A 27,670-nucleotide genomic window follows, 5' to 3' on the forward strand; every position below is an offset into this window, starting at 1 on the left:
GGGAGCAGGGAGCGTGTGACGAGCTGCATTACATAGGCAGAAGAAGCTGTCTAATGAAATATAGAAGGGAGCAGGGAGCGTGTGACAAGCTGCATTATATAAGCAGAAGAAGCTGTCTAATGAAATATAGAAGGGAGCAGGGAGCGTGTGACAAGCTGCATTATATAAGCAGAAGAAGCTGTCTAATGAAATATAGAAGGGAGCAGGGAGCGTGTGACAAGCTGCATTACATAGGCAGAAGAAGCTGTCTAATGAAATATAGAAGGGAGCAGGGAGCGTGTGACAAGCTGCATTATATAAGCAGAAGAAGCTGTCTAATGAAATATAGAAGGGAGCAGGGAGCGTGTGACAAGCTGCATTACATCAGCAGAAGAAGCTGTCTAATGACATATAGAAGGGAGCAGGGAGCGTGTGACAAGCTGCATTACATCAGCAGAAGAAGCTGTCTAATGACATATAGAAGGGAGCAGGGAGCGTGTGACAAGCTGCATTATATAAGCAGAAGAAGCTGTCTAATGAAATATAGAAGGGAGCAGGGAGCGTGTGACAAGCTGCATTACATCAGCAGAAGAAGCTGTCTAATGACATATAGAAGGGAGCAGGGAGCGTGTGACAAGCTGCATTATATAAGCAGAAGAAGCTGTCTAATGACATATAGAAGGGAGCAGGGAGCGTGTGACAAGTTGCATTATATAAGCAGAAGAAGCTGTCTAATGAAATATAGAAGGGAGCAGGGAGCGTGTGACAAGCTGCATTATATAAGCAGAAGAAGCTGTCTAATGAAATATAGAAGGGAGCAGGGAGCGTGTGACAAGCTGCATTATATAAGCAGAAGAAGCTGTCTAATGACATATAGAAGGGAGCAGGGAGCGTGTGACAAGCTGCATTTACATCAACAGAAGAAGCTGTCTAATGAAATATAGAAGGGAGCAGGGAGCGTGTGACAAGCTGCATTACATCAGCAGAAGAAGCTGTCTAATGACATATAGAAGGGAGCAGGGAGCGTGTGACAAGCTGCATTTACATCAGCAGAAGAAGCTGTGCCGATAGCAGGGTGGCGGGGGAGGAGATGTTTCTCATGCACGAGCATGGAGACTGAGCTTTCAAGACGGGTTATGGAAATGTATGAGATGGGAGGAGAATGGGAGTGGCTGCGGTGGGGGCGGGGTTCCGATTCTTGCCAAGGACTCGGAGCCGAAGTCCCGGAATTCTACAGGGGAACCATTTATTATTACAACACCGGATTATTTTGTAGCCCCGCCACTACCAGTCATAATTTTTAAAAACAAAACCTTGACTGACCAATCAAAGCACCCTTTGTATCACACGAATATATGAGCCAGCCTATCACCATCGTGCTATAATATCTTGTGACTTCATCACACTAAGCCCAGACCTTCTTGAAACACAGTGCGCATGCGCCGTTTTTGGTACAATTGACGCAATGAGAGGGCGCCGCTCTATAAATTCCCAGGTTGTTGTTCCTAATCGTCATTTCGGAGACGCGCTAATGCCAGGTGAGCACTGCTTGTGGTAATGTGTGTTTTGTGCTAACACGGAGATTCATTCAAGCTGCTTATTTTCTCGCATTCTCTCGGTTTCCCGCCAAGGTCCTAAAAAGTAGTACATTGAAAATTATAACTAGATGGTTTTTTTTATATATACTTATCTAGACTGAGTGGTTGCGAGAAAGACATGGTCTATTTTTATTTTTTTCCCCCATACAAAAATAGGAACTGATAATTAAGGAGATAAAAATATGCACCGCTAAAGCAAGAACTTGCTTAGCATTCTGGTGCTGCAGCGATTTATTCAGACTCCCGCCATTGTGTTTAAACGGGAGTTACATATCTCAATTGGAAGCAATGCGTCTTTGTCTGAAGGATGTATAATTACATCTGCTGATCTGGCTTCATTGGCGGTTCTGTTCTAGGCAGCCTCACCTAGACTTTAAGAAACACAACTCCCAGTTAAAGGGGAACTGCATTAGTTTGCATGAGCACTTTAAACGTATTGTGCACAAGAAACTTAATGACATTAAACCCAATTTTTTTTTCTTTCTTGATTCAGATAGATTACCATTTTAAACAACTTTCTAATTTACTTCTATTATCTAATTTGCTTCATTCTCTTGATATTTGTTCCTGAAAAGCATATCTAGATAGGCTCAGTAGTTTCTGATTGGTGGCTGCACATATTTGCCTCGTGATTGGCTCACCCATGTGCATTGCTATTTCTTTAACAAATGATATCTAAAGAATGAAACAAACTACATAATAGAAGTAAACTGGAATGTTGTTTAAAATTGTATTCTGTCTGAATCATGAAAGAAATGTTTTGGGTTTAATGTCCCTTTAAGTCATGGTAAATATTAACAAGTGTAGCTAGAAAAAGGAGTTTCCACTGGGGGCCTTGTGAACATAAGATAACAATTAATAAAGGTTGAGTTATTTACTTGTCCCAGTGTTGAAGTGCTCTTAATTTGTCTCTGTATGTGGGCAGCTATCAGGGTATTCATTTGCATGAAGCTGTCTTATTTTTATGAAATAATAAAGGTTACATTTTAAAAAATATTTCCTTAAATCTTCCTGCGATCTTAGTCTTGTGTTTAGAGGCATTATTTTCTTCTTCATCCCAATCTAGGGATGTGTTTCAAAAACTTAAGTCGTGGTAAATCCTAGCTTCAAAAATGCTAGGATTTACCAGCATTGAAAATAAATGGGACATTATGTGATGACTTTTGGCAATAAAGGGATTATCTAAAAGGGCAATCAAGTCAATCTATTTAAAAAAAAAAAAGCTGGCATGTAAAACTGGAAAACCGGCACATTTTAAGTTCAGAACTCTGGATAGCACTTACTTATTACATTTAGTCACCAATAAACAAGTGTAACCCAGGTTCTGAACTAATAATGGGCTGGCCCCTAAGCTTTACATACCTGTGTCTTAATTAAGGATAGCGAGAAAATGAAGATAAAATAGAAGTAAATTAGAAAGTTAGTTAAAATTGCATGCTCTATGAATCATGAACACAATTGTGGGTTTAGAATCCCTTTAACTATGCACTTCTACTGTACTGAGTGGGCTTTTTCTTTTTTTTGACGTAACATTATCTATAACTTGTGTCTTTAAAACCTACAGGTTGTGTTTGAAGCTACAGTCCTTGTAGAACTTGTTGCTTTATTTAAATTTAAACAGGTTTTACTCCTCTATTTGGATGCAAGATACCTACCGTTGCGTTTGCAAGTCCTCGCAACAGTCAACAAGACTCGTGTGTTCCCTCACTTCCCAGCCACAGCTAAAATTCAGCTTAGGGAAAACCATAGTCTGTGCTACTAACACCAGATATGCAGCTGAAATGTGTGGAGCTGCTAGAGGTTTACAGCCCTGACTTGGTATCCTCCGACTTACAACTGTTCAAAGAAATAAAGAGCACTATCTGGACACTGATTTGTGGGTGAGTTGATATCACTGTTGAAGAGATAGTCAATGCCCTTTCACAGCATGGGTTACACAGTGGCGCACGTGCATTCAGCGCAACCAGGTATTATCTTGTAGTGAACTGAAGAATCTTTGTATCTTGACAAAGGAAATTACAGCTAAATGGGTATTTTATATCTGTACTGTGTATTGGGTTGGCTTCTAGACTTTGAGCCATTTTGACGAGCCCTGTCTTATGGTATACTTTACTAACACAACTTAATTAGGTCTATGTACCAAATATACCATTTAGCTATATAAATCACTAGATGGAAAGCTTGAATTCCTTGTGTAAGCACAGACCACACTGTCCTTTGATATGCAGGTTTTGAACTAAAAGTCCAATTTTTCCCATGTTAATATTTAGTGACTGCTAATTAAAGCCTAGATGGGGTAAGATCTAGAATCAAATGCTACAGAAACCAATTTTAATTGCTTTAAATAGTTGGGTCTCGGGACCGGCTCCTGGGTTCCACAGTCTTAAAAGCTGTGCACTTGTCCCAGACAGCCCAACTCTGACCTAGAGAAATCCTCCAGGCCATCCTTTGTAGGCAGCCTGGGCAGTAACAGGTGTGAGCATCTCTCAGCATTTCATGCTCGTGTATAATACTGCATACAAAAGCTATACAACTGCAGGCGCCACTCCAGGCTTATAGAGAATGTGTAGCGTGAGCATATTCTGCAAGTTATCTGACCCAAATCTGCCAGGGCTGTAGTTTATGCACTCGTAGTAACACCAGCACCAATATCTTGAATTCCAATACTTTTATTAGAGGTTACATAAAAAGCAACGTTTCGTGGTGAACCCACTTAATCATGCTGTTTGTATCACATTGTTTCAAGCAATTTATATCTTTCTTTGGCGCCAACTGGCTTCAATTTTGGCAGTTTTACACCCCCTAGTGGTTACCAATTGTAATGTGTATACAAAATTGTTAAAAACAAATGTATATGACTAAACAGATTATGTATGGCAATAATAAACGTACAAGTACTTTAACATTACTGTGCATACTTATATTATCACAAATATTTAACATGCTTATATTAGTTTTTCAGTTTTAATATCTTATTATAATATAATCTCAAATGTAAACACATAGGTAAAGTACCCTTGTTGTTTTTAACTTATCATATAAAGAAAATTTCTATACAAAGAAATCTTTTCATATAGTGAATTTTAATTCTGCATATAGTTATAATTTGAATGGTAATAATGTTAAAGTTATAATTTCATGATTTAAGGGAATTTCTTTAAGAGAAACAATTAAGATCAAAATCCCTGTTCAACCCCCTGGGAATAAGAGTATCCAATTGATATATCCATCTCATCTCTTGTTGTTGGAGGATTTTTTCTCTATTAGTCCCATTGCGCTGAACAGGGATGTGTTGTATGATCTGCCAGCGTAGCTGGCTTACACTATGTCCTTTTTCTAAAAAGTGTTTGGAAAGGGGTGCCTCCAAATTCTTTTTCCTTATGTTTGACCTATGCTGACTCAATCTATCCTTTACTTTCTGTGTGGTCTCTCCTAAGTAATACATAGAACATGGGCATTTTATGAGATAAACTACGTAACTAGTGTCACAAGTGTAAAATCCCCTGATGTTGTAACGTCTGCCATTATGTGGATGATAGAAGTTTGGACCTTTTATAACTGAATTACAACTAACACATCCTAGGCAGGGGTAACAGCCATTCCTTTTTGCTTGCATGTATGTTTGTGTATCTTTTCTCTCTGATCCCACATCACTTCTTACAAGGTGGTCCCGGATATTCTTTACCCTCCTATACGCCATTAAAGGGTAATCCCTAAACTGTTCAATACTAGGGTTACAATACTTAAGTATATGCCAATGCTTTTTTATGGCTTTTACTACAGCTTGGCTATGTGGGCTATGTTGAGACACGAATACTAGTCTATCTTGTTCTTTAGTTTTTTCTTTAGGTGCCCTAGGTGTGGTGATATCTTTAATTGTTTCACTCAACAATTGTGTAGGATATCCTCTCTGTTTAAATTTGTTTGACATTTCCAACAGCCTTTTATCCTTCACTTCTGGTGTACTTACTATTCTCTGTACCCTTAATAATTGACTCTTGGGTAATGAGTTGATAAGGCCTTTTGGATGGAAGCTGTTATATTCCAATAAGGTGTTCCTATCGGTCTCTTTTGAAAAGATATCTGTCGAGTCTATTATGTCCTTTAGTAATCTTAGTGTCAAGAAATGTTATACTCTCTTCACTATATGTCAAGGAAAATTGTAAGCCCCTTACCATAGTATTGAGTTCTCTTGTGAATTCTTCTAGTTCTCCAATGCTGCCCCACCACACGCCAAACACATCATCTATATAGCGCCACCATACTGTACCATACTGTCTAAATAGATGATTTTCATAAACTTGGCGCTCTTCAAACTCATTCATATAGAGGTTGGCGTATGATGGGGCAACATTGGAGCCCATGGCTGTACCCCTTATCTGTATGTACCAGTCATCCTGGAAAAGAAAGAAATTCCAGTATAGTACCAGACGCAGTAAATTTTCCAAAAAACATTGTATTTGTGAATAGCCACCACTGACCATCAGCACTTTTCTTATAATTGCAATACCTGTTTCATGACTTATAGAGGTATATAAACTCTTAACATCCATTGTGTAAAGTATATATCTATCAGACTGTAATTCTAAAGATTTTATTTTATCCAAAAAATGACCTGTGTCTTTCAGATAACTGGCCATTTTTACCACTTCTGGTTGTAGCAGTTTATCTAGGTACATTGCTATATTGGTATATACTGAACCTACACATGACACAATAGGCCTGCCTGGTGGTCTAGTGGGGTCTTTATGGATTTTGGGGACCGTATAGAAAATAGGTATTTTTGGGTCCTCTACCTGCAAATAATCAGCCAATTTCTTATCAATTATTAACTGATTTTCTGCCCATTTCACAATATGGTTGATTTCCTTTTGTATTGCACCAAGGGGGTGTCACTGAGCTGGCTTACAATTTTCCTTGACATATAGTGAAGAGAGTATAACATTTCTTGACACTAAGATTACTAAAGGACATAATAGACTCGACATAGATATCTTTTCAAAAGAGACCGATAGGAACACCTTATTGGAATATAACAGCTTCCATCCAAAAGGCCTTATCAACTCATTACCCAAGAGTCAATTATTAAGGGTACAGAGAATAGTAAGTACACCAGAAGTGAAGGATAAAAGGCTGTTGGAAATGTCAAACAAATTTAAACAGAGAGGATATCCTACACAATTGTTGAGTGAAACAATTAAAGATATCACTACACCTAGGGCACCTAAAGAAAAAACTAAAGAACAAGATAGACTAGTATTCGTGTCTCAACATAGCCCACATAGCCAAGCTGTAGTAAAAGCCATAAAAAAGCATTGGCATATACTTAAGGATTGTAACCCTAGTATTGAACAGTTTAGGGATTACCCTTTAATGGCGTATAGGAGGGTAAAGAATATCCGGGACCACCTTGTAAGAAGTGATGTGGGATCAGAGAGAAAAGATACACAAACATACATGCAAGCAAAAAGGAATGGCTGTTACCCCTGCCTAGGATGTGTTAGTTGTAATTCAGTTATAAAAGGTCCAAACTTCTATCATCCACATAATGGCAGACGTTACAACATCAGGGGATTTTACACTTGTGACACTAGTTACGTAGTTTATCTCATAAAATGCCCATGTTCTATGTATTACTTAGGAGAGACCACACAGAAAGTAAAGGATAGATTGAGTCAGCATAGGTCAAACATAAGGAAAAAGAATTTGGAGGCACCCCTTTCCAAACACTTTTTAGAAAAAGGACATAGTGTAAGCCAGCTACGCTGGCAGATCATACAACACATCCCTGTTCAGCGCAATGGGACTAATAGAGAAAAAATCCTCCAACAACAAGAGATGAGATGGATATATCAATTGGATACTCTTATTCCCAGGGGGTTGAACAGGGATTTTGATCTTAATTGTTTCTCTTAAAGAAATTCCCTTAAATCATGAAATTATAACTTTAACATTATTACCATTCAAATTATAACTATATGCAGAATTAAAATTCACTATATGAAAAGATTTCTTTGTATAGAAATTTTCTTTATATGATAAGTTAAAAACAACAAGGGTACTTTACCTATGTGTTTACATTTGAGATTATATTATAATAAGATATTAAAACTGAAACTAATATAAGCATGTTAAATATTTGTGATAATAGAAGTATGCACAGTAATGTTAAAGTACTTGTACGTTTATTATTGCCATACATAATCTGTTTAGTCATATACATTTGTTTTTAACATTTTTGTATACACATTACAATTGGTAACCACTAGGGGGTGTAAAACTGCCAAAATTGAAGCCAGTTGGCGCCAAAGAAAGATATAAATTGCTTGAAACAATGTGATACAAACAGCATGATTAAGTGGGTTCACCACGAAACGTTGCTTTTTATGTAACCTCTAATAAAAGTATTGGAATTCAAGATATTGGTGCTGGTGTTACTACGAGTGCATTATCACAGAGGCTATTGCAGCTACCTCCCACACCGTGCACCACCTTTACACTAAGTGCTGTATTCATCTACCAGGGCTGTAGTTTAGCTACTGACGAGCATTGTACTTATGAGATGCAAGTACATATTTTGTACCCTGGCTGTGAGTGGAAGTTTGTCCTGTAATACTGCAGGAAGATATAGACTGTTTTATTAAAGCACCCTTTGCTTTCTCTTCAGGGCTTTGGCGTGATACTTTTCAGGGCGCTACATTATGGTGCTCAGAAGCTGATGTAAGTGATCTGGCAAGAGGTATTTACTGGTGCTCAGGGTATCATTATGCTTATTTGGACTTGTAACAAATCGCGTTATATCACAAATTAAGTAAAAGCAGTGACTCACTACCTTTTTCCCAGCTTACAGCTGTTGTACAAAACACTCAATGACCTAGGTACCTCAGACTCGGCAGCTATAAACAGTCTAAGCACTAAGTGATGAGCTTGTAGAGTTCCTCAAGATTATTACTGATGCTGCAGTGTATAAACTCTTGTCCACGTAACATGATGATTTAGTGGGCTCAGCCCAGCTGCCGTATTTAAAGGGATCTAAAAAAACACTCTTATCTTTGGTTGAAAAGCAGGGACGCACACTTCAGAACCTGCCCTTTTCTGGAGCACTATGGCAGCACTATTTCCTGCAATGTAGTGCGCCAGGCAGCTACCAAGGTATCACGAGTACAAACTACAAAGCAAATTTGATAATTAAGTTGCCAACTTTTTAAAATGTCATTTTCTGTCTGAATAACAAGAGAATTTTTGGGTTTTATGTGCCCTTAACCTAATTGCTTTCCTTTCTATTTGCCAGCTGTGTTTTGTGGTTCATTTCCCCCCCCCCCCCCCCCCCCCCCCTAAGCAGTTGATGGTGGTTGCTTTATGAAGGCAAAGTTAAAAGGACACAAAAAATTTATTCATTCTCTTGCTATCTTTATTTAAAGAGCAGGAATGTGGTGCATAAGAGCCGGCCCATTTTTGTTGAGAATCTGGGTTATACTTGCTTATTGGTGGCTAAATGTCGGCCTTCAATAAGCAAGCGCTATCGATAGTGCTGAACTTAAAATGGGCTAGTTGCTAAGATCTACATTCCTATGTTAAAATAAATATAGCAAGAGAACAAAAAATGAATAGGAGTAAATTAGAAAGTTGCTTAATTTCAATCTGAATCATGAGACTAAAAATTTGGGTTCAGTGTCCCTTTAACTCTATGAAGCTATACTGAACTGTATATGCAGCTACACATGGGGGTGTAGATTTGTTAAAGGCACACTGTACTCCAAATTTCATATAACTATGCTATACAATACTATAAAGAATATGCAGATACTGATCTCAAAATCCAGTATTAAACTTTTTTTTAAACTATTAGCTCCCAGTTTAGCACTGATGGTTAGGCTGGAACACCCAGTGAAGGGGGCTGGGAAAGCTGACACTCCACCCCTGTATATGAACAGACAGATCACACAAACAGGAGCCAGCAGTAGTTTGTAAACACTCGTACATTTGATACTTTAGGGCTTGATTAGGAAAGTGTTACATAACACTTCCAGATGGGCTATATGAACTTACAAAACATTTATGCAAAGAGCAATAGTCTGTCACTTAAAAGACCTGAAAATTGCTTCGGGAAAAATTGATTATCAGATATAATGCAGCTAAATGATTTAAAGGTACATTATACACTAAATATATTCTTTGCATAAGTGTTTGGTAGATCCATTTATATAGCATATGCAGATATTATTTAATTTTTGCTTAATTTTAAATAACAGTGCATTGATTTTCAGACTCCTAACCAAGGTCCAAAGTTTTAGGAGAATACTGATTTATACCTACTCCAGCTTGCTCCTGTTTGTGTCAAGTCTTTTCATATGCAGGGGGGGTTGTCTGTTTCCAGCTACTTTTTTTTGTTTTGTTTTTTTTAAATCTGTATCTGTGCATATTCTTTATAGTAGTGTCTATTGCATGAAAATTGGTGTATACTGTCCCTTTGGCACTTGGTAAGTCTTGTTCATGTTCTATTCTCCCACAATGACTTTGTAAATGTGCTAAGTGCAGGATGTAGTGTATATTTTTTGGTATTGCGTAGCATGCCTAGGATACTGAATTGAACTTTCAGGGCAAGCACATGTTTGACTGTGAGTGGCCTGGGTTTCTCGGCACGGCACTGGCTTCAGGCAAACTATCTTCCCCAGGAGTCATTTTATACTTAATGACCGAAAGTCTTTATTTGTAGCCCTCAAGGCAGAACATACAGTGATCTGAGATGTCATTGCAGGAACTGTTAGCCATAGTGCTTTTACTTTGCGGTTCTACTCTTCAAACAGAGCTGTGTTCTGGCTGCACTGTTCAAGTGTTCCAATGCATTATGAGTAAAGTGCTGTTTGACGTTAACAGACAAATATTCAGTAGCACTGTAAAGAATCAGTTTGCATTGATTATAAACTGTCTTTTTTTTCCCCCCTAAACATTACCCTAGCCTTTCTCTGAATGTAAGACATTCTTATGAGCAGTGCACCTTTTTACTACATTTTAGACCAAGAGAAAAGGAAATTTCATCGGAGACATTTTACAATTTAATTTGTATTGAGACACATTGCAGTGTAACTGCCTAATTTAAAATAGAATTTTATTTAAAAATGGCCTGCAGAAAAATTCACTAAATCTCATTGCAGAAAGTAAAAAACCTGAGTTTGTAGCGCAGGAACAATCACTTTAACTAGATCCTCTATATACAAATAAACATCAAGGATTTTTCCTTTAACAATATAATCTGGATTGGAAGCAATGCACTAATTAGCTACAGGCATTCATCTGAAGATGAGAACATATCCTGATACTTGATAGCTGTGCTAAATAAGTTGGCAGACACTTCATGTATAATAGCAAATGGTGCCTCATCTAATCTTGGTAATGATGAATCCTGGCTTCATTCTCTTTGGCTGTTTAAAGGGAAACTGCATTAGTTTGCATGAGCACTCAAAAGTTGTGCTGTGACAATACGCTTAAAGTCATGGTAAATTCTAGTTTCAAAACTGCTACGATTTACCTTCAGTCAAGAGTTTAAAATAAAAATGTGTTTTTTTTGTTTTTTGATGCAGCTTCCTTGCTAAATAAACTATGCTTCTCTGGGTTTTTTTCCTTTAAAAAAAGCTGGCATGTTTAACTTAAGAACTGGCCCATTATAAAAAGGACACTGAACCCAATTTGTTTCTTTTGGGATTCAGAGCATGCAACTTTCTAATTTACTCCTATTAAATTGTCTTCTTTATCTTTATTTGAAATGTAAGTTTAGATGCTGGCCCATTTTTGGTGAACAACCTGGGTTGTTCTTGCTGATTGGTGGATAAATGCATCCACCAATAAACAAGTGCTTTCCATGGTCCTGAACAAAAAATAGCTTAGATGCCTTTTTCAAATAAAGCAAGAGAACAAAGAAAAATTGATAATGGGAGTAAATTAGAAAGTTGTTTAAAATTGCATGCTCTATCTGAATCACGAAAGAGAAAAAATTTGGCTTCAGTGTCCCTTTAAGTTCAGCACTCTGGATAGCGCTTGCTTATTACATTTAGCCACCAATAAGCAAGCATACCAAAGTTCGTAACGAAAAATGGGCAGTCTCCTAAGCTTTACATACCGGTCTTCAAAATACAAGTAAATTAGAAAATTGTCTAAAATTGCATGCTCTCTATGAATCATAAAAGCAAAAGTGGGGTTAGTATCCCTTTAACTATGCACTTCTACTGTATTGAGTAGTCCTTTCTTTAATTTTGATGTTGCACTATCTATAATTTGTGTCTTTAAAACTTACAGGTAGTGTTTGAAGCTACAGTCCTTGTAGAACTTGTTACTTTTTTCAGATTTAAATAGGTTTTACTCATCTCTATTTGGATGCAAGATGCCTACCGTTGCGTTTGCAAGTCCTCGCAACAGTCAACAAGACTTGTGTGTTCCCTCACTTCCCAGCCACAGCTAAAATTCAGCTTAGGGAGAACCATAGTCTGTGCTACTAACACCAGATATGCAGCTGAAATGTGTGGAGCTGCTAGAGGTTTACAGCCCTGACTTGGTATCCTCAGACTTACAACTGTTCAAAGAAATAAAGAGCACTATCTGGATCTGTGGATGAGTTGAAATCACTGAAGAGATGGTCAATGCCCTTTCACAGCATGGGTTAAATTGTGGCGCACGTGCATTCAGCACAACCGGGTTTCATCTTGTAGAAGACTGAAGGATCTTTGCAAAGTAAATTACAGCTAAACAGGTATTTTATATCTATACTGTGCTGTGTATTGGGTTGGTTTCTAGATGTTGAGAAATTGACTAGCCCTGTCTAACGGTATACCTTACTAACACAACTTAGTTAGGTCTATGTACCAAATATACCATTTAGCTATATAAATCACTAGATGGAAAGCTTGAATTCCTTGTGTAAGCACAGACCACACTGTCCTATCATTGATATGCAGGTCTTGAACTAAAAGTCCAATTTTTCCCATGTTAATATTTAGTGACTGCTAATTTAAACCTAGATGGGGTAAGATCTAGAATCAAATGCTACAGAAACCAGTTTTAATTGCTTTAAATAGTTGGGTCTGGGGACCGGCTCCTGGGTTCCACAGTCTTAAAAGCTGTGCACTTGTCCCAGACAGCCCAACTCTGACCTAGAGAAATCCTCCAGGCCATCCTTTGTAGGCAGCCTGGGCAGTAACAGGTGTGAGCATCTCTCAGCATTTCATGCTCGTGTATAATACTGCATACAAAAGCTATACAACTGCAGGCGCCACTCCAGGCTTATAGAGAATGTGTAGCGTGAGCATATTCTGCAAGTTATCTGACCCAAATCTGCCAGGGCTGTAGTTTAGCTTCTGACGAGCATTGTACTTATGAGATGCAAATACATATTTTGTACCCTGGCTGTGAATGGAAGTTTGTCCTGTAATACTGCAGGAAGATATAGACTGTTTTATTAAAGCACCCTTTGCTTTCTCTTCAGGGCTTTGGCGAGATACTTCTCAGGGCGCTACGTTATGGTGCTCAGAAGCTGATGTAAGTGATCTGGCAAGAGGTATTTACTGGTGCTCAGGGTATCATTATGCTTATTTTGACTTGTAACAAATCGTGTTATATCACAAATTAAGTAAAAGCAGTGACTCACTACCTTTTTCCCAGCTTACAGCTGTTGTACAAAACACTCAATGACCTAGGTACCTCAGACTCGGCAGCTATAAACAGTCTAAGCACTAGAAGTGATGAGCTTGTAGAGTTCCTCAAGATTATTACTGATGCTGCAGTGTATAAACTCTTGTCCACGTAACATGATGATTTAGTGGGCTCAGCCCAGCTGCCGTATTTAAAGGATCTAAAAAAACGCGTTTGTTTCATGATTCAAATACAGCATGCAATTTTAAACCACTTATCTTTGGTGGAAAAGCAGGGACACACACTTGGGAACCTACCCATTTTTATGGCAGCACTATTTTCTGCAATGTAGTGCGCCAGGCAGCTACCAAGGTATCACGAGTAAAAACTACAAAGCAAATTTGATAAAGTTGACAACTTTTTAAAATGACATTTTCTGTCTGAATAACAAGGTTTTTTTTTTTGGGGGGGGGGGGGGGTTATCTGCCCTTAACATAATTGCTTTGCTTTCTATTTGCCATCTTTGCGGTGTGGTGCATTATTTCTCTCTCCCCCTTAAGCAGTTGTGGGTGGTTGCTTTATGAAGGCAAAGTTAATGGGACACAAAATCCAAATTTTTTTTTTTTTTTCATGATTCAGAGCATGCAGCTTTCTAATTTACTCTTTGTTCACTTTCTATCTTTATTAAGAGGATATGATGCATAGGAGCTGGTCCCTTTTTTTTTTTTTTTTGAACCTGGGTTATTCTTGCTTATTGGTGGCTAAATGACAGCCTTCAAAAAGCAAGTGCTATCCATGGTGCTGAACCTAAAATGGGCTGTCTGCTAAGATTTACATTCCTGCTTTTAAAATAAAGATGGCAAGAGAACACAGAAAAATGAATAGGAGAAAATTAGAAAGCTGCTTAACCCCTTAATGACCGAGGACGTGCAGGGTACGTCCTCTTAAAAAAGTCACTTAACGACCAAGGACGTACCCTGCACGTCCTCGGTTTGGAAAGCAGCTGGAAGCAATCCTGATCACTTCCAGCTGTTTTCCAGTTATTGCAGGATGCCTCGATATTGAGGCATCCTGCAATAAAAAAATTTACCCCTCCGGTGCAGAGAGAGCCACTCTGTGGCCCTCTCTGCACCGGACATCGATGGCTGCATTCGTTGGTGGGTGGGCGGCCATCGATGGCTTCTTAGTCAGAGAGGGGGGCGGTATCACCGGGGGCGCGCGCATGCACGGGGGGTGGTGGGCGGGCGCGTGCACGGTGAGGGAGCTGGTGGGAACCACTTACACTACAGAAACTGTTTTTTTATTATGGGGAGAAAAGAGGGATAAAATCCCTGATAAAAGTCATCTAAGGGATCTGGGAGGGGGTGGGGGATTAGTCTTGGGGGGGGGGGGGGAAGCTACACTGCAGAAAAACCAAAAATAAAAAAATAAACATTTTTATATGCAAACTGGGTACTGGCAGACAGCTGCCAGTACCCAAGATGGCCCCCAATAAGGCAGAGGGGGAGGGTTAGAGCTGTTTTGGGGGGATCAGGGAGGTTAGGGGCTAAGGGGGGGGAAATCTTACACAGCAGCATATGTAAATATGCTATATAAAAAAAGGATACCTTTTATTTTAGTACTGGCAGACTTTCTGCCAGTACTTGAGATGGCGGGGACAATTTTTGGGGTGGGGGAGGAAAGAGCTCTTTGGGAGGGATCAGGGGGTCTGATGTGTCAGGTGGGAAGCTGATCTCTACACTAAAGCTAAAATTTACCCTGCAAACTCCCTACAAGCTACCTAATTTACCCCTTCATTGCTTGGCATAATTCACGTGTTGTGCGCAGTGGCATTTAGCGGCCTTCTAATTACCAAAAAGCAACACCAAATCCATATATGTCTATTTCTGAACAAAGGAGACCCCAGAGAAGCATTTACAACCATTTGTGCCATAATTGCACAAAATGTTTAAATGATTTCAGTGAGAAGTCTAAAATTTTGAAAAATTTAACGTTTTTCTTTATTTGATCGCATTTGGTGGTGAAATGGTGACATGAAATATACCAAAATGGGCCTAGATCAATACTTTGGGTTGTCTACTACACCAGTGATTTTTAACTTTTTTTTTTTGCCGTGGCACACTTTTTTACATTAAAAAATCCTGTGGCACACCACCATCCCAAATTTTTAAAAAAATCACACATTGTAGCCTAATACAGCATATATATATATATATATATATATATACACATACACACACATATACTGTATGTATTGTGCTGTTATGCCATGCCTCCTACAAACTACCCCTGCACTGGGAGTAAAAAACAAGCAAAGTTTAAAAAATATGTCACACTGTTGTCAGTCTGCCGTGGCACACCTGAGGATCTCTCACGGCACACTGGTTGAAAAACACTGTACTACACTACACTACACTAAAGCTAAAATTACCCCAAAGAGCTCCCTACATGCTCCCTTATTAACCCCTTCCCTGCTGGGCATAATACACGCATGGTGCGCAGTGGCATTTAGCGGCCTTTTAATTACCAAAAAGCAACGTCAAAGCCATATATGTCTGCTATTTCTGAACAAAGGGGATCCCAGAGAAGCATTTACAACCATTTGTGCCATAATTGCACAAGCTGTTTGTAAATAATTTCAGTGAGAATCCTAAAGATTGTGAAAAAGTGAACAATTTTTTTTTTTTTTATTTGATCGCATTTGGCGGTGAAATGGTGGCATGAAATATACCAAAATGGGCCTAGATCAATACTTTGGGATGTCTTCTAAAAAACATATCTACATGTTAATGGATATTCAGGGATTCCTGAAAGATAGCAGTGTCCCAATGTAACTAGTGCTAATTTTGAAAAAAAGTGGTTTGGAAATAGCAAAGTGCTACTTGTACTTATTGCCCTATAACTTGCAAAAAAAAGCAAAGAACATGTAAACATTGGGTATTTCTAAACTCAGGACAAAATTTAGAAACTATTTAGCATGGGTGTTTTTTGGTGGTTGTAGATGTGTAACAGATTTTGGGGGTCAAAGTTAGAAAAAGTGTGTGTTTTTTTTTTCCATTTTTCCTCATATTTTATATTTTTTTTATAGTAAATTATAAGATATGATGAAAATAATGGTATCTTTAGAAAGTCCATTTAATGGCGAGAAAAACGGTATATAATATGTGTGGGTACAGTAAATGAGTAAGAGGAAAATTACAGCTAAACACAAACGCTGCAGAAATGTAAATAGCCTTGGTCCCAAACGGACAGAAAATGGAAAAGTGCTGTGGTCATTAAGGGGTTAAAATTTCAATATGAATCATGAGACTGAAAATTTGGGTTCAGTGTCCCTTTAACTATGAAGCCTATGCTGAGAATTGTATACGCAGCAACACATGGGTGTAGATTTGTTAAAGGCACACTGTACACCAAATTTCATATAACTATGTAATACTATAAAGGATATTGAGATACTGATCTCAAAATCCAGTATTAAACTTTTTTTTAAACTATTAGCTCCCAGTTTAGCACTGATGGTTAGGCTGAGACACCCAGTGAAGGGGTCTGGGAATGAGGACACTCCGCCCCTGCATATGAAAAGACAGATCGCAGGAACAGAGCCAGCAGTAGTTTGTAAACACTCATGTACATTTGATACTTTAGGGCTATGTAAACTTACAAAACATTTATGCAAAGAGAAATAGTGTACAATGTCACTGTTAAGACATGAGAGCTGCTTCTGGAAAAATTGATAACCAGATATAATGTAGCTAAATGATTTAAAAATACATTATACACTAGATATTTTCTTTGCATAAATGTTTTGTAGATCATTTATATAGCCTATACAGATTTTGTTTATTTTTAAATAACAGTGCGTTGATTCAGACTCCTAACCAAGGTCCAAAGTTTTAGGGGAATGCTGATTTATACCTACTCCAGCTTGCTCCTGTTTGTGTAAAGTCTATTCATATGCAGGGGTAGGGGGTTGTCTGTTTCCCTCATGTCGTGGGTGTTCCAGCTACCTTTTTAATAGAACAAAACTGGGAGCTTCTAAGTTTTTTTTTTTTTTTGTAATCTATCTGCTTGTTCTTTATAGTAGTGTATTGCATGAAAATTGGTCTATACTGTCCCTTTGGCGCTTGGTAAGCCTTGTTTTTATTGGGTGAGATTTCTACTTCAGCCAATAGCAGTGCTAGCCATATGACACTTTTTTTGTTGGCTAGCACAGCTATTGGCTAAGAGCTGAAAACCTCACCTCATTGAAAGTTATGCTGTTGGAGGCCAGAGCTGCTTATTTTAGCAGGGAAGGAGTAGCAAAGAAAAGGTATTTTAACATGCGTGGTTTTTTTAACTCATAACTTGACCGTCCTATTTTTAGTGCTGGTAAATACTGTGATACACTAGGATTTGCCAGAACTAACTCAGTGTCTTGTTAAATGTACACCAATATTTCATTATACAGATCAGTTTTTTTTTAAATGGCTTTCCAACTTCCATTATCAAATTTTGTTTTGGCATATACGTGTAGCTAATTTTTCATTGTAGCATTTCTGCCCCCAGAGCCTACCTAGGTATAATTTTGTACAAAGGCAATTAAGCAAATTTGATAGTTAAATGGAAAGTTGATAAAACTTCCATGATTCTGCTCGAGCATGCAATTTTAAAGGGACAGTCTTGTCAAAATTAAACTCATGAATTGGATAGGGCATGCAATTTTAAATCACTTTCCAATTTACTTTAATCACATTTGTTCTCGTATGTCTTTGTTGAAAGCTAAACCTTGGTAGGCTCATGCTAATTTCCACGCAAACTTAAATAAGGAGGCAGTCTGCAGAGGCTTAAATAAACGTGTTATGCAAAACTGGGGAATGGGTAATAAAGGATTGTCTAACATTAAAAAAAAAAAAACTATTCTGGTGTAGACTGTCCCTTTTTAAAGGGGCACTCAAGTCAAAATAAGACTCCAATTTAGTGGACCTGCAAAATAGGAGAAATTTGTCAATAAATCTGTTTGAAATTCTAAATAGGTGTTGGCTTGTCTTATGAAAACAAAAAAATTGTGTTTAGCATCCATGATTCAGAGCATTTAATTTTAAGCTTTCTAATTTATACTTTAATTATCTTGTAGAAGACATAAGAATCTTTGTATCTTGGCAAAGGAAATTACAGCTAAACGGGTATTTATCTATACTGTGCTGTGTATTGGACTGGTTTCTAGACGTTAAATTTAAGAGCCCTCTCACGGTATACCTTACTAACACAACTTAATTAGGTGTGTGTACCAAATATACCATTTAGCTATATAAATCACTAGATGGAAAGCTTGAAATTCTTGGCTAAGCACAGACCACACTGTCCTCTTTGATATGCAGGTTTTGAACTAAGTCAAATTTTTCCCATGTTAATATTTAGTGACTGCTAATTAAAGCCTAGATGGGGGTAAGATCTGAAATCAAATGCTACAGAAACCAAATTTAATGGCTTTAAATAGTTGGGTCTGGGGACCGGCTCCTGGGTTCCACAGTCTTAAAAGCTGTGCACTTGTCCCAGACAGCCCAACTCTGACCTAGAGAAATCCTCCAGGCCATCCTTTGTAGGCAGCCTGGGCAGTAACAGGTGTGAGCATCTCTCAGCATTTCATGCTCGTGTATAATACTGCATACAAAAGCTATACAACTGCAGGCGCCACTCCAGGCTTACAGAGAATGTGTAGCGTGAGCATATTCTGCAAGTTATCTGACCCAAATCTGCCAGGGCTGTAGTTTAGCTTCTGACGAGCATTGTACTTATGAGATGCAAATACATATTTTGTACCCTGGCTGTGAGTGGAAGTTTGTCCTGTAATACTGCAGGAAGATATAGACAGTTTTATTAAATCCCCTTTGCTTTCTCTTCAGGGCTTTGGCGAGATACTTTTCTGGGCGCTACGTTATGGTGCTCAGAAGCTGATGTAAAAGTGATTATGTATTTAAGAGATACTAAACACAATTTTTTTGCTTTCATGATTCATTTAGAGCATGCAACTTTCTAATTTACACTTTCTCTTTATTTAAAAATAAAAAGCAGCTATGTATAACTAAGGAGCTGGCCATTTTTTATTTTTTTGATCAGCACACTGGATTAGCGCTTATTGTATAACTTGTTGCTTTATTTTTCAGATTTAAACAGGTTTTACTCATCTCCATTTGGATGCAAGATGCCAACCGTTGCGTTTGCAAGTCCTCGCAACAGTCAACAAGACTCGTGTTCCCTCACTTCCCAGCCACAGCTAAAATTCAGCTTAGGGAAACCATAGTCTGTGCTACTAACACCAGATATGCAGCTGAAATGTGTGGCGCTGCTAGTAGTTTACAGCCCTGACTTGGTATCCTCCGACTTACAACTGTTCAAAGAAATGAAGTGCACTATCTGGACACAGATTTGTGGATGAGTTGAAATCGCTGTTAAAGAGATGGTGAATGCCCTTTCACAGCATGGGTTAAACAGTGGCGCATGTGCATTCAGCACTTAAAGGAAATTACAGCTAAACAGGTATTTATATCTATGCTGTGTATTGGGCTGGTTTCTAGACTTTGAGCCATTTTGACTGGCGCTGTCTTACGGTATACCTTACTAACAACTTAGGGGTGTGTACCAAATATACCGTTTAGCTATATAAATCACTAAATGGAAAGCTTGAATTCCTTGGCTAGGCACAGACCACACTCATATTTAGTATGCAGGTTTTGAACCAAGTCAAATTTGTTGCATATTTAATTGCTGCTAATTAAAGCAGGTGTGCAAACCAATCTTCAGTGACCCTAGATGGAGTAAGATCTGAAATCAAATGCTACAGAAACCAGTTTTAATTGCTTTAAATAGTTGGGTCTGGGGACCGGCTCCTGGGTTCCACAGTCTTAAAAGCTGTGCACTTGTCCCAGACAGCCCAACTCTGACCTAGAGAAATCCTCCAGGCCATCCTTTGTAGGCAGCCTGGGCAGTAACAGGTGTGAGCATCTCTCAGCATTTCATGCTCATGTATAATACTGCATACAAAACCTGGATGTGGGTGGAATGTCATGTAATACTGCAGGAAGATATATGCTGGTCTATTAAATCACACTTTGCTCTCTCTTCAGGGTATCTGGCATGGGATCCTTCTCCGGGTGCTACATTGTGGTGCTCAGAAGCTGATGTAAAAGTAATCTGGCAAGAGGTATTTACTGGTGCTTAGAATATAATTATGCATATTTGGACATGCAAGATATCTTAATATGGCTAAGAATTTTAATTAAGTTAAAGCAGTGACTATCGCTACCTTTATTGCAGCATACGGCTGTTGTATAAAACACTCGACCTAGATACCTCAGACTCGGCACTTATAAACAAGTCTAAGCACTAAAAGTGGTGAGCTTGTACAGTTCCTTAAGATTATTACTGATGCTGCAGTGTATTGGATACTAAACCCACATTTTCAGAAAGCAGCCAATTTTAATAAACTTATTTACACTTTTTTTTTTTTTTTTTTATCTTTAAAAAAGGCATTTAAGCTAAGGAGCCAACTTATTATTTATTTTTATTCAGGACAGCACTTTAATGGTGGGTACATTTAGCCACCAATCAGCAATTGCAACCCAGATTGTGAACCAAAAATGGGCAGACGTCTAAACTTACTCTTGCTTTTCAAATACAGATAGCAAGAGAACAAATTGATAGGAGCAAATTAGAAAGTTGCTTAAAAATGTATGATCTGTCTGAATCATGGGAGAAAAAAAATTGGGTTCAGTGTCCCTTTAACGCTTGTCACATATCATCTAGTGGGCACAGCACTCTTTAACCCTTTAAGGACACAGCTTTCATTTTGCTCAATTTTATGACGGAAAAATTCTGTCATGTCCTTAAGAGGTTAAAGGGACACAAGTCAAAATTAAACTTTCATTCAGAGCAGCAATTTTAAACAACTTTCCAATTTACTTCCATTAAAAGTGCAGTCTTTTAAACTTTGAGTCACCAGCTCCTACTGAGCATGTGCAAGAATTCACAGAATAGGCATATATGCATCTCATGGCTGTCACATTGTAAGTGTGTGAATTTGTGATTGGCTGATGGCTGTCGCATGGTACAGGGGGATTGGAAATAGACAACTTTTTAAAATTTGTCAGTACAAAAATGTACTATTTGAAGTTCAGACTAAGTGCTATTGCATTGTCTTATCTTGCATTTGTTGATTATGTATGCAAGTCTGACTGTTCCTTTAATTATTATGGACTTGCATGTAGTGTGTTCAGTCATTTTAGTGTCTTAATTATTTTTTTTTTTCTCCCCCCCCCCAGGAGTCGTACTGTAACTTGTGATCTACTCTGAAATCCTAAGACCTTGAAGTGTAGGAATTATCCATAACTGCTGTCATTAACTGCAAGAAGTCTAAAGTTAAATGTTAGAAATAAAAGTAGGACTGTTAATGGGGTTACAGCCCTAAGTGGAATGTGTGGGCAAATCCTATGTAATATACTTTAATGCTGTTATGTTTCCTTTTGTATCAGACTGTACTCTTCAAAACTAGCTGGTTTGCTGTATACTGGTCACTGCATGAGGCTGGGAATAACATTTATAATCTATCATACCCTGGTGATCACTTTTACCTTCTGTTGTGTATCAAATGGCTAAATAGCACCAATAAAAACAAGACCTACAGAAAGTTGCAGGCAATAATATGCATTGACTGGAGTTCTGTTTAGATGATGGTTCCTACAAAATAAGTAATGGTTTAGTGAGACCCTTATTGCACTTTAAATAATTTTTCAAGAAATGTATTTTTATAAAAAGTATTGAGTTAAAGATGGTGAAGCAGACTTGCCAATAAGCAGTCAGCTATTGTAAAGGTAACTGGTTAATCGGTAATCGACAAACTTATGTCATAAGTGTTCTTTTATTAGGTAATAACTGATTACAAACTGTACAAGAGCCTGGTTATGCTAAGTATTTACAGCATTTCTCTTCGTGAGTGGTGTGTATGTTCCCTTTAGGGCCTTATTTATTAACTTGTGGTACGTGTACCACTGTGGGTAATTTGGGCGTTGGCAAGGGGTACTCCCCCCTGATATTTTAAACATGACATATCTAAGAAAGATTTGTCATTTCTACCCTCCTAACGGTAGAATGTGCGTATTTCCCAGTCTAGGTTTGCTCAATCACAGATTTACCTTAAGGGCTGGTGTTGAGCTTCAATGATACAAATAGGGAAAGTACAATGTAAGTTCTTAAATTGCTGTGGCAAATGTGCATCATACTGTAGTGTGGCACAGTAAAACAAGAGTGTGAAATGGTTAATTTAAAAGAAATGCTACCATAAATATTACTTCCGTAATCAAGCAGAAAATAGTTTTATTTCCCATCTTTTTATTTAAGAAGCACATTCATTTCATATAATTTATATCAATGGACCATATCTGTCTGTTGTGATATAGGCAAATATAAAATTCTGTAAAGCATAAACAAATAGCTGGTACCTATTAAATCTAATACAAAGATTGTGACAAGTGTTTTAACATGGTTTCCATTATTGCTCATTTGAAAACTGATTGGGGTACATAAACTAAAGTCTTCAAGGGTACTTGCTACATGAAGGTTGAGTTCCCCTGATTTAGGGGAATACATTAGGTAGGTGATTGCTAGAAAAATTCCATTTCCCTGCTAATGACAGGTTTATAAGATCCCCGCATATGGCAGTTCCTCTCTTGGTTTTACATTCCACTATTTTATGGGGAGATGTGGGCTCTAAAAGGGGTCCCTCCCCCACTGTCAAACACTGTACTGTACCCTTGTGGAACTCCCTTAACCTGCAATAGGTGGGCACTATGTCAGTTTACAAGAGCACTAGATAGCAGCACTTTATTTTTAAAGACACAAGTCCACTGATTTCATCCTTGTGGGATTACGCCTCCTGAGCAGCAGAACTGTTATAGCTCCTCCCTTCCCTCCCACTCAGTCATTCTCTTTGCCTACATTAGTGATAGGAGAAAGTGTGTTTTTTTTTTTTTTTCTTAAAGGGACACTAAACCCAATTTTTTTTTTTATCTTTTCAGGATTCAGAGCATGCAATTTTAAGAAACTTTCTAATGAACTATTATCAGATTTTCTTCCTTCTCTTGGTATCTTTATTTGAAATGTAAGTTTAGATGCCGGTCCATTTTTGGTGAATAATCTGGGTTATTCTTGCTGATTGGTGGATAAATTCATCCACCAATAAAGTGCTATCCAGAGTTCTGAAACAGAGGCATAGATGCCTTTTTTACAAATAAAAATAGCAAGTGAACGAAGAAAAATTGATAGGAGTAAATTAGAAAGTTGCTTACAATTGCATGCTCTATCTGAATCACAAAAGAGAATTTGGGTTCAGTGTCCCTTTAAAACGGTGCCAGTGTGTGTTGTCTGGGGTGTAGACGTAGTCCATATTAGTCTCTACAGTAGAGCTTTTGGTTGCTTTAGAGCAATGGGAACTGGTGGGACATAATTCTCACTGCGCCTCCCATATTATGCTGCCCTTCTCTTGATGGCCTAAGCAATATCTAACTCGGGTCCTATCTGTTTCCACAGTGCTATGGGAGGGAGAGAACCTCCTACAGCTGTTTGAGCTGTCTTGCTGTCAGACAGCTTTAAGCTAAGTGCAGTTTCTTGTGATTCTGGGCACATTTAATTTAGACTCGGTGGACTCTGCACTGGTAAAAAAATGTTTTATTTTTTTACATTAATTTCCTGGGAATAGAGGCTCCATGTCTGGAAGGGGTTTTCCTATGGTGACGGCATAAGTACAGGCACTGGGCTATGGCTAAAAGGGCATTATTGGTCATTTTTATTTCTAAAACTACCCGGTAAGAACTGTGTAAAGATTGACGCCCACGATGGGCGGGGCTTCTATTCGCTCTTAGACTTTTCTAGACTTTGCGCAGTTTGCTTAGACATCTGTTCCGTCCGGCTTTGTAAAGGACATCTCTGCTGCATAGTCTTACAGCACTTTGGGCATTGCGTTATAACCGCATGGTTGGGAAAGCAAGCGGTTGCTAGCGCCTTGAGCCCTGTCCTAAGACATTGCTAGGAGCGGCAGGTAGGCACCTCAGCTTGGCTGTTGAGGCGGAGAGGTGTCTGTGGGGCATAAAGTTGTTTAAACTACTCAGATGTAGAACTTTTTTTTTTTTTTTTTTTTTTGCTCAGCACATTTATAAAAAAAGAAATGGCTGCATTTATTTCTTAAAGCCACACTGTTTTGTTCAGCACGGTAAAATAACTTATTTTACTGCTTATAGGCACAGTATTTCTAATATTAGTACTTCCTTTTACATCACTCTTAGTAAGAGTTCTGAGTTGTACATTTTAAGGGGCTAGTATAATTTAGAGGTCAATTTTTCTAAATTTGTTTTATTTTCTTGGTCTATTCTATTGAATTAGAAAACGTTACTTGTGCAATGTGTTTGGATGCCAATGTGGAACCTCCTGTTCCTTTTTGTCCCTCATGTATTGAGGGCTCTAAGCTATAAAGAGAATTTTTCATGATAAAAATTTGTCAATGGCAGATGCCTCTCAGGAGTCTAACAATGAGAGAGTATGCCACAGCTTTCCCCCCCCCCCCCCAAGCGTCTCAACCCTTAACGCCCGCCCAAGCAGTGCCCTGTACTTCGTCTCAAGTTTCTGCTGCAGTAACATTAAGGGACATTGCTGCAGTTATGTCTTCTACTCATTCTGAGGCATTATCTGCCTTTCCTATATTTCAAGGCAAACGTAAAAGGAAGGGCAACTATGTGGTCAATGAAGTTTTCGGATGCTATGGTGGCAACCTCGGACGTACCCTCCCTGGGCTCAGATGGAGGTTCTATCAGAAGGTGAAATTTCTCACTCAGGGAGTTCCTTACCTTTGACTGATTCAGAAGTGGTTTCTTTCAGATTTAAACTAGAACACCTCTGCCTGTTACTCAGGGAGTTTTTTGTAACTTTGGAGGACTGTGATTCCGCGGGAGTTGTTGTTCCTGAGAAATTGTGTGTTAGACAGATACTTAGAGGTTCCTTCTTACTCAGAGGTTTTTCCAGTTCCCAAGCAAGCTTCTGAGATTATTTCTAAGGAATAGGAGAGACCTGGTATTCCCTTCTCCCTATTTTCAAGAAAATGTTCCCTATAGCGGACGCTGTCAAGGAAACTTGGCAAACGGTTCCTAAGGTGGAGGTTGCTATTTCCACCTTAGCCAAACAAACTACTATTCCTATTGAGGATAGTTGTGCTTTCAAGGACCCCATGGATAAAAAGTTGGAGGGTCTACTGAAAAAGATCTCTGTTCACCAGGGTTTGCTGTTACAACCTGCCGCATGTATTATGGTCACCAGTGCGGCAGCTTACTGGTTTGATGCTCTTGCGGAATCTCTTAAGACAGACTTCCTTAGAAGAAATCCAGGATCGGATTAAAGTTCTGAAATCAGCAAACTCATTCATAACAGATGCTTCCCTGCAAATTACTAAATTGGCAGCTAAAAGTTCAGGTTTTTCTATTCTAGCCCACAGAGCCTTATGGTTGAAGCCTTGGTCTGCGGATGTATCATCCAAACTCCTGGCAATTCCCTACAGGGGAAAGACCTTGTTTGGGCCTGGATTGAAGGATATTTCTGACATCACGGGAGGCAAGAGTCACTTCCTTCCTCAAGACAAAAGAAATAAGCAGAAGGGACGACAGAGTAATTTTTGTTCCTTTCGAAATTTCAAGGGAAATTCTTTCTCTTCTTCCTCTAAACAGGAAGGAAACTATTCGCAGTCAGTCAACTTGGAAACCCAACCACTCTTGGAACAAAGGTAAACAATCCAAGAAACCTGCTGCTGATTCCAAGTCAGCATGAAGGGTTTGCCCCCGATCCGGGACCGGATCTGGTAGGGGGCAGACTTTCCTCCTTCAATCAGGCTTTTAGCCCTATCCTGGACCTAAAGTCTGATCAAGTTTCTCAGAGTTCCATCTTTCAAGATGGAAACTATTCGTTCCATTGATCCAGGAGGGTCAATTTATGACAGTGGACTTAAAGGATGCATATCTTCATGTTCCTATTCACAGAGATTATCACAAGTTCCTAAGGTTTGCCTTTCTGGACAATCATTTCCATTTTGTGGCTCTTCCCTTCGGCCTGGCCACGGCTCTGGGGTCTCTGCTGGTGGTTCTAAGACTGCAGGGCATTGTGGTGGCGCCTTATCTGGACGATATTCTAATCCAGGCACCATTTTGTCAACAAGCAAAGTCCCATACCGACTTATGAGTTCTCAGGAAAGAGTCCTGAGTCGAAGGTAAATCTGGAAAAGAGTTCCTCAATACCGAAGACAAGGGTGACCTTGAACGCTAATCGATTCATATCTATGAAGATTTTCCTGACAGGTCAGGAAATCAAAAATTCTAGATACCTGTCTAGCCCTTAGATTCTAGTTACCTGTCAGTGGCCCAGTGCATGGAAGTAATTGGACTGATGGTGGCGGCAGCAATGGACATCATCCCGTTTGCTCAATTTCACCTCAGACCTCTGCAGCTAAAAATGCTCAGGCTGTGGAATGGAGATTATGCAGACTTGTCTCCTCGAGTAATCCTTGTTTAGGAGAAAAGGGACTCACTTCAATGGTGGTTATCTATGGATCATCCCAGGGAACATGCTTTCGCAGACCATCCTGGGTGATTGTGACAGATGCTAGCCTTCTAGGGTGGGCAGCTGTCTGGGGTTCCCTAAAGGCTCAGGGACGGTGACTCGGGCGGAGTCTGTTCTTCCTATAAACATCCTGGAACTGAGAGCGATTTTCAAGGCTCTTTTGGCCTGGCCTCAGTTGGCTTCAGCTCAATTCATCAGGTTCCAGATGGGACATGACAATGGCTTACATTAATAAGGGAGGAACAAGGATTTCCTTAGCAATGACCAAAGTAGCCAAGATAATCCTGTGGGCGGAGGCTCATTCTTGCCATCTGTCAGCGATACACATCCCAGGGGTGGACAACTGGGAGGCGGATTTTCTGAGCAGACAGACTTTTCATCCGGGGGAGTGGGAACTCCATCCGGAAGTGTTCTCCAAACTGATTCTCAAGTGGGGTCTGCTGGAGTTAGATATCATGGCATCTCGTCAGAATTCCAAACTCCCGAGATACGTGTCCAGGGACCCTCAGGCAGAAATGATAGATGCTTTGGCAGTTCCTTGGTTCTTCAGCCTAGCATACCTATTTCTCTTCCCCCCCCCCCCCCCCCCGTCCGTTTGCTCTCTTTCCTCGGGTTACTTGAACCAAACGGGAGAAGGCATCAGCGATCCTCATAGCTCCTGCATGGCCTCGCATGATTTGGTATGCCGATCTGGTGGGCATGACATCTCTGCCAGCTTGGAGACTTTCTTTGAGGAAGGACCTTCTCATTCAAGGACCCTTTCGTCACCCAAATCTAGCTTCTCTGAAGCTGACTGCTTGGGGATTGAACGCTTAATCTTATCCAAGTGGGGGTTTTGATTCGTT

At 39.1% G+C, this 27,670-nt stretch overlaps 1 long non-coding RNA gene and 4 other non-coding genes across 10 annotated transcripts; all 5 read left to right on the top strand.

Moving 5' to 3' along the window:
* Window positions 1–1,155: 1,155 nt before the first annotated feature.
* Window positions 1,156–21,877, top strand: LOC128655972 (uncharacterized). Of its 6 annotated transcripts, XR_008401958.1 has the most exons (8): window positions 1,156–1,517; window positions 3,199–3,457; window positions 8,245–8,297; window positions 11,918–12,321; window positions 13,054–13,106; window positions 19,343–19,715; window positions 20,303–20,379; window positions 21,497–21,877. It is a non-coding gene; the product is annotated as an uncharacterized LOC128655972 (long non-coding RNA). The 6 variants fall into 6 exon arrangements; XR_008401956.1 differs by lacking the exon at window positions 1,156–1,517 and having other exon boundaries at window positions 2,827–3,457; window positions 8,245–8,316; XR_008401955.1 differs by lacking the exon at window positions 1,156–1,517 and having other exon boundaries at window positions 2,828–3,457.
* Window positions 3,927–4,101, top strand: LOC128646439 (small Cajal body-specific RNA 16). Its single transcript, XR_008400359.1, has one exon. It is a non-coding gene; the product is annotated as a small Cajal body-specific RNA 16 (non-coding RNA).
* LOC128646437 (small Cajal body-specific RNA 16) lies at window positions 12,648–12,822 on the top strand. Its single transcript, XR_008400357.1, has one exon. It is a non-coding gene; the product is annotated as a small Cajal body-specific RNA 16 (non-coding RNA).
* LOC128646438 (small Cajal body-specific RNA 16) lies at window positions 18,677–18,851 on the top strand. Its single transcript, XR_008400358.1, has one exon. It is a non-coding gene; the product is annotated as a small Cajal body-specific RNA 16 (non-coding RNA).
* On the top strand, window positions 20,047–20,221 carry LOC128646436 (small Cajal body-specific RNA 16). The gene has a single exon (XR_008400356.1). It is a non-coding gene; the product is annotated as a small Cajal body-specific RNA 16 (non-coding RNA).
* Window positions 21,878–27,670: the final 5,793 nt, after the last annotated feature.

This window comes from Bombina bombina, chromosome 1, assembly GCF_027579735.1.
Source record: "Bombina bombina isolate aBomBom1 chromosome 1, aBomBom1.pri, whole genome shotgun sequence".
In the NCBI taxonomy this organism is placed as follows: Eukaryota; Metazoa; Chordata; class Amphibia; order Anura; family Bombinatoridae; genus Bombina; species Bombina bombina.